Source organism: Lissotriton helveticus, chromosome 5_1 (assembly GCF_964261635.1).
Source record: "Lissotriton helveticus chromosome 5_1, aLisHel1.1, whole genome shotgun sequence".
NCBI lineage: Eukaryota > Metazoa > Chordata > Amphibia > Caudata > Salamandridae > Lissotriton > Lissotriton helveticus.
The window spans coordinates 1,864,006,039-1,864,019,254 of NC_136065.1; the positions used below are offsets into that span (position 1 = coordinate 1,864,006,039).

The 13,216-nt window shown below is 45.4% G+C and overlaps 1 long non-coding RNA gene across 1 annotated transcript in view; it reads right to left on the reverse strand.

The window, feature by feature from the left end:
* Positions 1-741: 741 nt before the first annotated feature.
* LOC144753852 (uncharacterized) overlaps positions 742-13,216 on the reverse strand; it is a 136,948-nt gene continuing 124,473 nt past the window's right edge. Inside the window, exon 3 of the long non-coding RNA XR_013594566.1 lies at positions 742-1,003. This is a non-coding gene — a long non-coding RNA (uncharacterized LOC144753852). The remainder of the gene's footprint in view (positions 1,004-13,216) is intronic.

A 13,216-nucleotide genomic window follows, 5' to 3' on the forward strand; every position in this document is an offset into this window, starting at 1 on the left:
CACACACACCCAACATAGGCACACGCTTGACATTCATCAGCACACACCAGACAGGCCTCAGCACACACACATCCAACATAGACCAGGTGTACTATGTAGTTGGGTATTACCATGCTCAAAACAGCTCTGACCGCTAAGACACGAAACACAGTACCCTACAATAGAACACACTTAAACGGAACTACGAACATTCCTCCGGCACAACCGAAATATGAAAAGAACTGAACAATCAACCAGCTGAACTTTTAACCACCGACTGCCTTTCAAGAAATGAGCACGAGAACAGATAGAGACGATGCACAGGTGATATGGACAACCATATGATGTTATCTGTCACCACCAAGAGCATTCATTCCCCCGTAGCTCATTCACGCTGACACATTCAGTTAACACAGGAGCCAGGCCATTCACTCTACTGACAGCACACCTTCACAGGCTGAATCAGATCGCTTGCAGAGCTCACCTAGAAGTGTTTAAAAGCTAACCTGACTATACAAAGCGCTACAGTGCCATTCCAGTGGCAGACTGTGCGCTGCCAAATGTGAAAAACAATAAAATATGCAGATTTGTAAAGGGAAATGTCACCCTAAAAGAAACCTGGAAAGGTCTGAAGGGCGTGGAGTTCATGGTTCATTGGCTTGCATCAGTTCAAGATGACAAAACAGGCAATTAAAAAAAAATAAGTAAAGGTTATTAGATTAGAAAGAGTCGACACTACAATAAATGATCCAATATGTTTTGTTTACTTTTTGATTTCATGCGTCGTGGTTCAGGAGACTATCCATCCGACAGAGGCCCATGATTTGTAGGGTTTTGGAACTGAAAATGCTGCATAAGAGAAAAGAGAGAGAGATACAAAAAAAAATTCTCCCCTGGAAGCTCCACGTCAGCGAAGAGCCAACCTCTGCCAGCGCAGCAGTGCCTTCTGCAGCAGACTGCATTGCAGGGTTTCTGCCAGGGACGTGGAAAGAAGCTCTGGCTGGAATCTGTGCAGGGGCTGCTCCTGAAAAGAAAAAACACAGCTAGACACCGAGGACTAAAAAAGCTTGCTAATTCAGTAAAAATGCAGCAATTACAGTACAAAATCTGTTCTACGGACGAGTTATGAGTGAAGTAGGCTGTAACAATGCAATGATATTATTGCTTAAACAGCGCTTCATACCGCACTTCTGTCTTTTCTAAGCACTGTACCTAACAGGTGTTACTATTTCCTAATTTTGAGGTACCCATCTCAGAAAGATTGATGAGGTAATCAACTTTCTTGGGAATTGAACAGGTGACCAGGCATGTGCAGAATTTCGATTACGCCGGACTAATTTTGATAATGCCACATTATTCACTAATGTGGAATTACCGATAATTAAGAGTAATTTGGGATAAAAAATCTTACCCTTAGAGTGTGCTCGCTATTTGTGTTCTGCTGCATTTAGCACTGTCTCTTAGTGCAAAATGCATTCTCGCATCCATTTTATGCTAAATGCCAGTCGTAAATTGGGGGGAAATCCTACCCCAAGAGGACAATTAGTGAGCGACTGCTCGCGCTCGCTATTCATGTTCTGTTGCATCCGGTCTTATTTCTTAGTGCAAAATGCATCCTCAAGTTCATTTTCGATGCAAGAGGGCACTGCTACACTAAGAAATAGCTCTAAACACAGAACTACTCTTCTCGCGTAATTCAAGCAGAATCTCATTGAATTCTTAGATTCTTAGATTATGCTACATGGAATTACATCAACCCCTACAGGTGACCTTCAGAACACTGCATATTTCAGAAGTAATCCACAGAGGCATTCTGGCAGCTGATATGATACTTGGATGCAAAAAATATTGACACAAAGTTCAAAGGCAAAAGAGTGCAAGTCAGATAAATACTTTTAGCTGTTGTATGAATGCAAACGCTTCACAAAACACACCAAACTTGCCAGCACTGGCATATATACTGATATCTGCAATATTAGGGGAGCAGGAAAAGAAGTATATTGTTGATTGCATGGGTGTTTCTGGGAGCATAGAGGAAAGAAGATACGATTATTTCTAAGAATAAACTGTACAACTTTTGACTATCATGTCATGATACCTTTGATTTCCATGACCTTCCATGACCTTCGAGTGAATTTAGTCTGTGGCCCTGATGACTGCATACCCTGATTATGAATGGGCTACCATACTGACTGTATCCCTTACATATATCAGAATTGATAACTCAGCTGTGAAACAAGAGATTAGGGAACAATTTGGAACAATGAATCTCAGGGGAATGCAAGGAGGGTAAAGAAGACGCATTGGTTTTGAGACAGGGCGTTAAGCAGTTTCCAACTGTCATGTTCCTTAGGATCTCATACTATTTCTAATGTCTTGGTGCCTTTGCCTTTTTGGAGCCTACTGTAATGAGTAAAGCCTACCAGACTAGGAATGCCCCATGGTTTACAGAACAGTTAAAAGTTGCAAAATCCCTAACTAGAAAGGCTGAGAAAAAATGGCAAAATAATAAAGATCTAGTAAACCGCAATGCATATAAAACTCTACATATTAGCTATATGCGGGATATAAGATCGGCAAAGCGAACATATTTAGCGGAGCGCATAAATAAAGCAGAAAATTCCTTCAAGGAATTATACCAAATTTTAAGAGAATTTACCACCCCCAATAATCCATCTTCTATTCCCAACTCTAGAGAATGGACCGAAGCTCTTTCGGGTTTCTTTGAGGATAAAATAATCGCTATACATGAATCCTTTTCCCCATGCCAAATCCCAATGCAGCCTGAAGGGCCTATCTTCATCCCCGATGACTCATCACACATCTGGAATGAATTTGAAATGTTTAATAATTATAAGACTATGTCTGTTGGATTAAAAATTAAGTCAGGCTCCCCCACTGATCAAGTCTCACCCAAATTGTTCACTGTACTGGCCCCGGTTCTGGTAGAATGCCTAACCAGCCTCCTTAATAAATCTCTTCTGGAGGCAGATTTTCCCACAATATGGAAGGCAGCGAGAATCAAAGCCAGGATGGGTTCCACAGCGGTATTCGTACAAGCGCCTTGAGACCCTTGCGGGTGAGTAGTGCGCTATACAAGTATCCATTTACATTTACATGCTTAAAACACTATGTCTGGTTCACAAACAGATGTATGGCAACGGCCCAAAATGTTGGTCCCGGAAGCTTACTTGGTACGCTCCCGGCAGGCAACTCAGATCGAGCACTGAGTCGTTGCTTATCCCACTGAGAATACAAACTGCCAGAAACGGGGGTCGTGCTTTTTCCTTTCTTGCACCCTCTCTTTGGAATAAAATGCCCGTGAATTTGCGCACTATTTCTGAACACATCTGCTTTCGCAAAGGGTTGAAGACATGGCTCTTTACTAACTAAGCTGTCCTCCTCTTGTCAGAGCCGTTCTTCAAGCGCCACGAGACTCTTTGGACGTGATATGTGCGCATTACAAATGCCTTTGACTTGACTTGACTTGACAATGGAGAATGTCTGGTCATAAAATACCTATTGTGGGATTGTCAAGAACTCCCAGTGGCTATAGCCCACCCATTGCTTTCCATTTGCTGGCTTTATTGTCACTCTTCATTTGTTTAATCCTATTGGATGGCTATCCAGGTCCTACCTTGTCCATCTTGTGTTTGTACCTACCTTGGAGCATAGACTCGTTACCATCTCTATTATTGGCAGGCTAGATACAGCACATTCCTCCCCTTTTATTTTTCAATAGGCAGCACAGCTGGAAGGCTTGCGGCGTTGCCCTATGCCAAAATAATTTAAATAGGCCCCTTAGACTTCAGGTCTAAACTTAGACTTCAAGTCTAACTTTACCTTTGTGATTGGGCCCTGAGTTTGCTTCTTGGTGTTTAAATAATAGGCATTATTATTGCCTAACTCAATGGTACCCATGTTTTCAACCCCAGAAAAATGAAAAGCAAATACACTCTTTATGGATTAGGACCTGTCCACACAACTCAAAGTTCTAAATTAGAACAATCCAAATCAGATTTTCACTATATATGCTATGTTAAATTCCTCACATTTAGTTTTTTTTTACTGTGCCGCACCTAGATAAATGGACTGATTTGAGAATTAATTCCCCTTAATCCTTCACACTTATAGTAGCTGTTGGTGCTTTTAAGCAGCCTTAGGACAACATACAAGCTATACTATTTATCTGTAACACAAGTCCGCCAATTCATGACCCCCACATGCTCTGTTCTAGCCGCATCTTCTTCCAGGTCAATGAGTTTCCCTTTTCCCTCAGCTCTCTGCAGTCCTGTGGTATTTACACCCTCACGTTGTCGCTGTGAGGCTGCACGTTGGGATTATTTCAGTATGCATGAGCTTCTAATGAGCAAAACGTAAGCAATGCTCCTTCTGGGCATGTTTATGTTGCATTTAGAAATGATCCCCTCATGGTGTCCCTGCTCCCAAGCCCTACCTGTCTATGCTTCCAGGTCTTCTCACTAGCTACCAGCTAGGCCTCCCCATCTCATACCTGAAGTCCTAGAGTTGAGGTAAACAGCACACAGAACTCCATCAGTGTAACACAAGCTGGAATCTTGTTGCGAACAGAACTGATACTAAAGCCTAGCTGCTGATGCAAGATTCAGTCCATGAGTAACACACTTAAAGATGTGGGTATGACATGAGAAGGTACCTTCTAGAGTAGAATAAGTCAACACCAAGCACTGCATGAATAAACCCTTTTATTAAGGGTGCTTCATGAAATTGGGCACTTCATAGCTAGGACACTTCATGAAAAGGCACTTTCATATGTAAGGCAAGCCTTTCCAAAGGGCCCCGTGTAACAGCAAAAACAACAATTGATGGACATAATGCAGAGCAATGTCATACATTCTCCCCAGTACAGAGATCTGGGCCTAAATCCATCGTTTTTTGCACTTCACACCACCCAGGTTTAGACAAGGCCATATGCAAATCAGCCTTGACCCTGAGCCTCACGGGAACAGTGCAGCCCGAACTGCCAAGCCATGTCTTTCCTGGACCGGAATCAAGCATCCTAGGACCGGTTTCTGGCTATCAGCCGTCATCAGCCAGGATAGCTTGACTCCAGTGGTGTGGAGAGCACGGTACTCACGTCTGACCATAACCGTCCCACTCGGGGTAACACATGCAAAACAAGCATTTGCAATGCACTAGGTCTCGCATTAGGAAAATTTGAGCTATTGGTATTGTAAATGACAAATAGCGAAATTAATAGCATTGTTATTTAAAATGCCAATAGCTATAACTTTCGCAAATGTGAGACCTATAGCATTTGTAATGCAATATGTGTTGTATTTACGTGACTTACATGTATTGCTATTACAAATAACAACGGCTTTTAATTTTTTTAAATAATTAATACTTAAATAAAAGGTATTGTAATTTATAATGGCAATAGCTTAAACTTTTGTAAATAACTTTTGTGAAGATTATGTTCAGTGTATTTCATTGGGACGAAAATCCAAGAACAGAAGTGAAATATTAACATCTTTTTGTGACATTTGTAATAAAGCTTGAAACATTGAGAGAACATATTTGAACCAGTGATGCTGTGGTGGTGCTGAGTGATGCTGTGGTTACCCTGGGTGATGCTGTGGTTGCGCTGAGTGATGCTGTGGTTGCGCTGAGTGATGCTGTGGTTGCGCAGGTTGATGCTGTGGTTACGCTGAGTGATGCTGTGGTTACGCTGAGTGATGCTGTGGTTGCGCTGAGTGATCCTGTGGTTGCGCTGGGTGATCCTGTGGTTGCGCTGGGTGACGCTGTGGTGGTGCTGAGTGACGCTGTGGCGGTGGTGAGGGATGCATTCTTGGCCCTGAGTGATGATGTGGTGTTGCTGAGTGATACTGTGGTGGTGCTGGGTGATGCTGTTGTGCTGCTGAGTGATGCTGTGGTGCTGCTGAGTGATGCTGTGGTGCTGCTGAGTGATGCTGTGATGCTGCTGAGTGATGCTGTGGTGCTGCTGAGTGATGCTGTGGTGGTGCTGAGTGATGCTGTGGTGGTGCTGAGTGATGCTGTGGTATGGTGAGTGTTGCTGTGGTGGTGCTGAGTGATGCTGTGGTGGCGCTGAGTGATGCTGTGGTGGCCCTGAGCGATATTGTTGTGCGGTGAGTAATGCTGTGGTGGTGCTGAGTGATGCTGTTGCGGTGCTGAGTGATGCTGTAGTGGTGCTGCGTGATCCTGTGGTGGTTATGAGTTATCCTGTGTTGGTGTTGAGTGATGCATTCCTGGCCCTGAGTGATGCTGTGGTGGGATGCTGTGGTGGTGCAGCGTGATGCTGTGGTGGTGCAGAGTGATGCTGTGGTGGTGCAGAGTGATGCTGTGATGGTGCAGAGTGATGCTGTGGTGGTGTTGAGTGATGCATTATTGGCCCTGAGTGATGATGTGGCGTTGCTGAGTGATGCTGTGGTGGTGCAGAGTGATGCTGTGGTGGTGCACAGTGATGCTGTGGTCATGTCGTGGAGAAGTGTGGCTCACCGGTTAGAGGAGGCAGTCCCTGATGCAGAGGTCAGACCCGGGACCAGGGTTCAATCCCCGACGCGGCAGGGTCTTGAGCTCAAAATGTCCACGGACTCGATAATTCTCGCCTCGGTGCCTACTCGAAGCGTGGGTTCACACTCTGCAACTCTGGGCAATAGCTTGCTTAATCTCCACTACGGTCCCACCGCGATGGGATGCCTGGTCTTCACCTTGGGGATGCCCAGTAGGGGTAATCTCGCAGGGAAAGGCCAGGATGGGTTCCCAAAGCAAGCACCTTGAGACCTTACGGTGAAAAGGCGCTATATAAGAACGTACGATTTACGATTTATGCTGAGTGATGCTGTGGTGGTGCTGAGTGATGCATTCTTGGCCCTGAGTGATGATGTGGTGTTGCTGAGTGATGCTGCGGTGGTGCTGAGTGATGCTGTGGTTGTGCTGAGTGATGCTGTGGTGGCGCTGAGTGGCGCTGTGGTGGCACTGAGTGACGCTGTGGTGGTGCTGAGTGATGCAATCTTGGCCCTAAGTGATGATGTGGTGTTGCTGAGTGATGCTGTAGTGGTGCTGAGTGATGCATTCTTGGCCCTGAGTGATGCTGTACATATGTGTATGTGTGCAGTTAAGCTTATGTAACTCTCTGTGTGTGTGCCTCTCCACAAATGCTGTTAAAAGCTGGTGTGATGTAGAGCGGTCATAATGTAGGAGCGGGGTGGGAAACGGAAAAACAGCACACGGCGGGCAGTGAAGGTTGGGGAGGAGCGCACAAGGCAGAGTGAACATCAAAGAAGCACACAAGTGGGAGAAATATAGAGAGCAAGTGGGGGAGAGATGTACAACGATAAGGACGTAATGTTGGTAATGCCTTGTGCAGCGCCGCAGCGGTTCACTGTAAACTTGTTAAAGCTCCAATTAAAATAAATAAAAAAGCTGGTGTGAGGTAGAGCGGTTGTAATGTTGGAGGGGGTGGGAAACGGAAACAAGCTCTGGCATTGCGCAGAGGGGGCAGGGGAGAGCATTCCTTTGAAGTGTGAAGCTCTCTGCATTGCTGTGGCGGGTCTGATGCGATGATGCGGGGCACAGACAAATGGTGGTTTGTGACGTGGCTGGTGTGGGGGGGCAGAGGAGCGTAAGGGATTGCTTTGAAGTCTGATGCCGAGGCTCGGGGAGCAAATGGCAAGCGCGCGCACGGAGCACATGCACTGTGCGTAATCCACCTGCCAAAGCCCTCTTGAGAAGCTTTCCTGGTGCACCTCTATATGTCTCGACAGCTGCAATGCGCAAGCGCATTGGCAGGTCGAGACCCAAACAACAGTTGATGGACAGAATGCAGAACAATGTCATACATTCACCCCAGTACAGAGATCTGGGCCTAAATCCATCGTTTTTTTTTACTCCACACCACCCCAGTTCAGACATGGCCATATGCAAATCAGCCTTGACCCTGTGCCTCATGGGAACAGTCCAGCCCGAACTGCAGAGCCATATCTTCCTTGGATCGGAATCAAGCATCCTAGGACCGGTTTCTGGCTATCAGCCGTCATCAGCCAGGATAGCGTGACTCCAGTGGTGTGGAGAGCACGGGACTCACTTCTGAGCATACCTGTCCCACTCGGGGTGACAAATGCAAAAACAACAGTTGATGGACAGAATGCAGAACAATGTCATACATTCACCCCAGTACAGAGATCTGGGCCTAAATCCATCATTTTGTTGCACTCCACACCACCCCAGTTCAGACATGGCCATATGCAAATCAGCCTTGACCCTGTGCCTCATGGGAACAGTCCAGCCTGAACTGCCAAGCCATGTCTTTCCTGGACCGGAATCAAGCATTCTAGGACCGGTTTCTGGCTATCAGCCGTCATCAGCCAGGAAAGCTTGACTCCAGTGGTGTGGAGAGCACGGGACTCACGTCTGAGCATACCCGTCCCACTCGGGGTGACAAATGCAAAAACAACAATTGATGGACAGAATGCAGAACAATGTCATACATTCACCCCAGTACAGAGATCTGGGCCTAAATCCATAGTTTTTTTGCACTCCACACCACCGCAGTTCAGACATGGCCATAAGCAAATCAGCCTTGACCCTGTGCCTCATGGGAACAGTCCAGCGCGAACTGCCAAGCCATGTCTTCCCTGGACCGGAATCAAGCATCCTAAGACCGGTTTCTGGCTATCAGCCGTCATCAGCCAGGATAGCTTGACTCCAGTGGTGTGGAGAGCACGGGACTCACGTCTGAGCATACCCGTCCCACTCGGGGTGACAAATGCAAAAACAACAGTTGATGGACAGAATGAGGAACAATGTCATACATTCACCCCAGTACAGATATCTGGGCCTAAATCCATCGTTTGTTTGCACTCCACACCACCCCAGTTCAGACAAGGCCATATGCAAATCAGCCTTGACCCTGTGCCTCATGGGAACAGTCCAGCCCGAACTGCCAAGCCATATCTTCCTTGGATCAGAATCAAGCATCCTAGGACCGGTTTCTGGCTACTAGCCGTCATCAGCCAGGATAGCTTGACTCCAGTGGTGTGGAGAGCATGGGACTCACGTCTGAGCATACCCGTCCCACTCGGGGTGACAAATGCAAAAACAACAGTTGATGGACAGAATGCAGAACAATGTCATACATTCACCCCAGTACTGAGATCTGGGGCTAAATCCATTGTTTTTTTGCACTCCACACCACCCCAGTTTAGACATGGCCATATGCAAATCAGCCTTGACCCTGTGCCTCATGGGAACAATCCAGCCCGAACTGCCAAGCCATGTCTTCCCTGGACCAGAATCAAGCATCCTAGGACCGGTTTCTGGCTATCAGCCGTCATCAGCCAGGATAGCTTGACACCAGTGGTGTGGAGAGCTCGGGACTCACGTCTGAGCATACCCGTCCCACTCGGGGTGACAAATGCAAAAACAACAGTTGATGGACAGAATGCAGAACAATGTCATACATTCAACCCAGTACAGATGTCTGGGCCTAAATCCATCGTTTTTTTGCACTCCACACCACCCAGTTCAGACATGGCCATCTGCAAATCAGCCTTGACCCTGTGCCTCTTGGGAACAGTCCAGCCCGAACTGCCAAGCCATATCTTCCTTGGATCGGAATCATGCATCCTCAGACCGGTTTCTGGTTATCAGCCATCATCAGCCAGGATAGCTTGACTCCAGTGGTGTGGAGAGCACGGGACTCACGTCTGAGCATACCTGTCCCTCTCGGGGTGACAAATGCAAAAACAACAGGTGATGGATTATACCCAGATCTGTTGACTGGGTGTGAGTGTTTGATTGGTTCAGATGCTCCGTCCATCACCACCCCCTTTTGTACCGCTTTGTTTACCATAAGTTGGCAGGGTATGCTCAGACGTGAGTCCCTTGCTCACTTTGCCACTGGATTCAAGCAAGCCTGGCTGAAGACGGCTGAAATGCCAGAAACCGGTCCTAGGTAGCTTGTTTCCGGTCCAGGGAAGGCATGGCTTGGCAGTTCGGGCTGGACTGTTCCCATGAGGCACAGGGTCAGACTGATTTTCATATGGCCATGTCTGAACTGGGGTTGCAGAGTGGGCTAAAGAACGTGATGGATTATACCCAGATCTGTTGACTGGGTGTGAGTGTTTGATTGGTTCAGATGCTCCGTCCATCACCACCCCATTTTGTAGCGCTTAGTTCGCCATAAGTTGGCAGGGTATGCTCAGACATGAGTCCCTTGCTCACTTTACCACTGGATTTAAGCAAGCCTGGCTGAAGACGGTTGAAATGCCAGAAACCAGTCATAGGTAGCTTGTTTCCGGTCCAGGGAAGGCATGGCTTGGCAGTTCGGGCTGGACTGTTCCCATGAGGCACATGGTCAGACTGATTTGCATATGGCCATGTCTGAACAGGGGTGGCAGAGTGGGCTAAATAACGGTGATGGGTTATACCCAGATTTGTTGACTGGGTGTGAGTGTTTGATTGGTTCAGATACTCCGTCCATCACCCCCCCTTTTGTACTGCCATGTATAACAGGGCACTTTCTAAAGGGATAAATCAGAAGAGGGCATCTCATCTTTACCTTAAGACCCTTCAGGAAACAGGGCCGTTCATTTGGACCTTAGTTCATGAGTAGGCCACTTTATTAGTCTCATGCATCGAGAGAAGGACAATTTAGCTAAGGAAATAGAGCACTACTTTAGTAGTGAACGTCTTAAGTATGGCACATTATGAATGGGGCACTATATAGGAATACCCTTCATTGGTTATGCACTGCATGAGTATAGTGTTTCACTAGTGTGACACTTCAAGAAATAGGACATTTCACAAGGACACTATGGGTTGTACAGATTCTTCTTTTCCCACCTTTAAATTCGGGAGGACTTCATTGTGACATAGCAGGTTATTGCTTATTCTGCACACACTAAATGTTAATCGCTGTACGTCGAAAAGTTGTACGTAGGAAAAGTCTCCCTCAGACCTCTTATTATCAAGGCAGTGAAAAAGGTCTTCGGCATACATCAGAGGAGGAGACAATGGGAGCAAATCATCCTTGTGAAAGGCTCAACATAGATGTTAAAATGGCATGGTGATAGTGCCAAACCCTGAGGAGCATTGAAGAAGATGCAGTAGGCACTAGACACAGATGGTGCATCATAAACCTACTGGGACCATATGGAAGGAAAGAGGACAGCCATTTAAGTGCCATCCTGATCCTGCTATCTAGTCTTTAAGATGGTAAAGTTGATGATGTAAAATGCAGTTGATAGATCTAAAACGACCATAGCATTGACTCCACCAACACTGGCAGCCAGACATAGTTTCCAAAGTGCTTCCTCTGTGCTACCATAAGGACAAAAGTCCAACTGTGTGCCATTTACAATATTATTCCCTTGTAAAAAGGTTTTTAATTGGCACGCCACCTGCTTTTCCCTTATTTTATCTGTCATGGGAAGAAGGGTGGTGGTTGTTTGTTCCATAAAGTCCCAAACAGGGTTGTGTCGGAAGAGGTTCTACTGTAGCTTCACTAAGGTGGTTGAGCAAATGGCCTTCCTCCAGGGAGAAGTTTCAGATGTTAACAAATGGGGTAAAATAACTAGGAACAGTTGACTGAGGAGATACTCTCTGCATGGCTGTGGAGGAGCCAGATTTCAATCAGCTGATACATTGCTCCTTGAGAGTGATATCAAGAGGGTCAAAGGAAGTACCCGAAGAGGAGGTGGAGATCTCGCAAAAAGAATCGGCAAACCATTCAGCCAATTTACCTCTAAAAACAACTTCAGAGTAAAAAATGTAGCAAGGGAGTCGCAGAGTGCTTGTGAGGCAGTGATTTTTGGGATGTTCACAAGTTCTTTTAAAGTTACAATAGGCTGCAGAATTTTAGTGGAGTACATGTAGATCTCATTTACCATTTGCACCTCTGGAGGGCTCTTCTGTGTGTCATAAGAAAAATTGGTGTAGTCATATAGCCAGGGGTATAACCAGGATTCATCAGCCGTAGCATGAGTGTTAGACCTGCCAGAGACTAAGGGAAAGCACAGGACTGGTTTGGCCCTAGGATCAATGTAGATTTCAGAGGAGCCTGAGGAAACAAAATAATCCAATTGTTGATGGACACATATTCTATAGAAAGCTGTTAAATATGTGGCCATATGTGGTATTTAAATTGGACTATTGTTTGAAGAGAGGCTTTAGCACAAGCATGTTTCAGGGTGTGGCTAAGGAAGTTTTAATCTAGTAGGTGAAACGGGGGTAGAAAACTCAATACAAATCTGACCAAGTAATAGAGAGATTACAGTATATGCAGGTCTAAAATGCATGCGTCTAAATATCGCCCCCCTAACAAAAGCAGCAGCAGTGGCATCTTCTCTTCCAGCCATGGATACAAAACGTGTACCAGTGAAAGTGGAAAGATGTCCTTCCCTGTCCTGTTAGTTTGAAGGGTATCAGAGAACATATGCCGATAAAGCAGAAACTGTAGCATTATCATTCAATCAATTCGTTCAGTTTTCTGAGTCGTATGCCTAATACATTTCTTAATATTATACACGGGCAAGTTTACATGCATGTAGCATGTATTTTATCAGAGAAAAGCCCTGTCACATGAGACAAAGGGTAATTTACATCTAAAAATGAGTTTTTGTCTAAATATGATTTTACATCTTAATTTGACTTTGCCCTTAAATGTGATTTTACATATAAATATGGTTTGATGTTTTGCTGCTCAATTTAACTTTTGCTCATAAACGTGATTCCACTATCCTGCTGTTTTTACATGTAGAGTGAATTTGCACCTACATTTTGCTCCATTGTGTCAGCACACTGATTTCGGGGTCCATTCATCATCACCTGTAGACAATAGACTCTCTGACAGGGTTGTCTCATTCCTAAAACTCTCCCTTTAAAAAAGCATAACTCACTGGAGAAGGAGAACAAGACACCGGCCAGTTACTCTTTTCGCCAAAAAAGGATATATTTCATTCTGGGGAAAAAGGGATCTACCGAGTGTGACCCCCAATAATATTGGGTCGAATATTGTATCTTGGTGCAAAATGCTTCAAGAAGTAAACTTCACACTTAAGTGCAAGAACACTTTTAAGTGCAAAAATTCACTCTTGGTGAAAATTCACCCTAAGTGCAACATTGACAAGAATGTGAAAATATTTTTATAAAAACAAGTCACATTTATGTGCAAAAGTAAACATAGATGCGCAATCGCCCTTGATGCAACATCATCAGGAAAGTAGCAATACTTTCA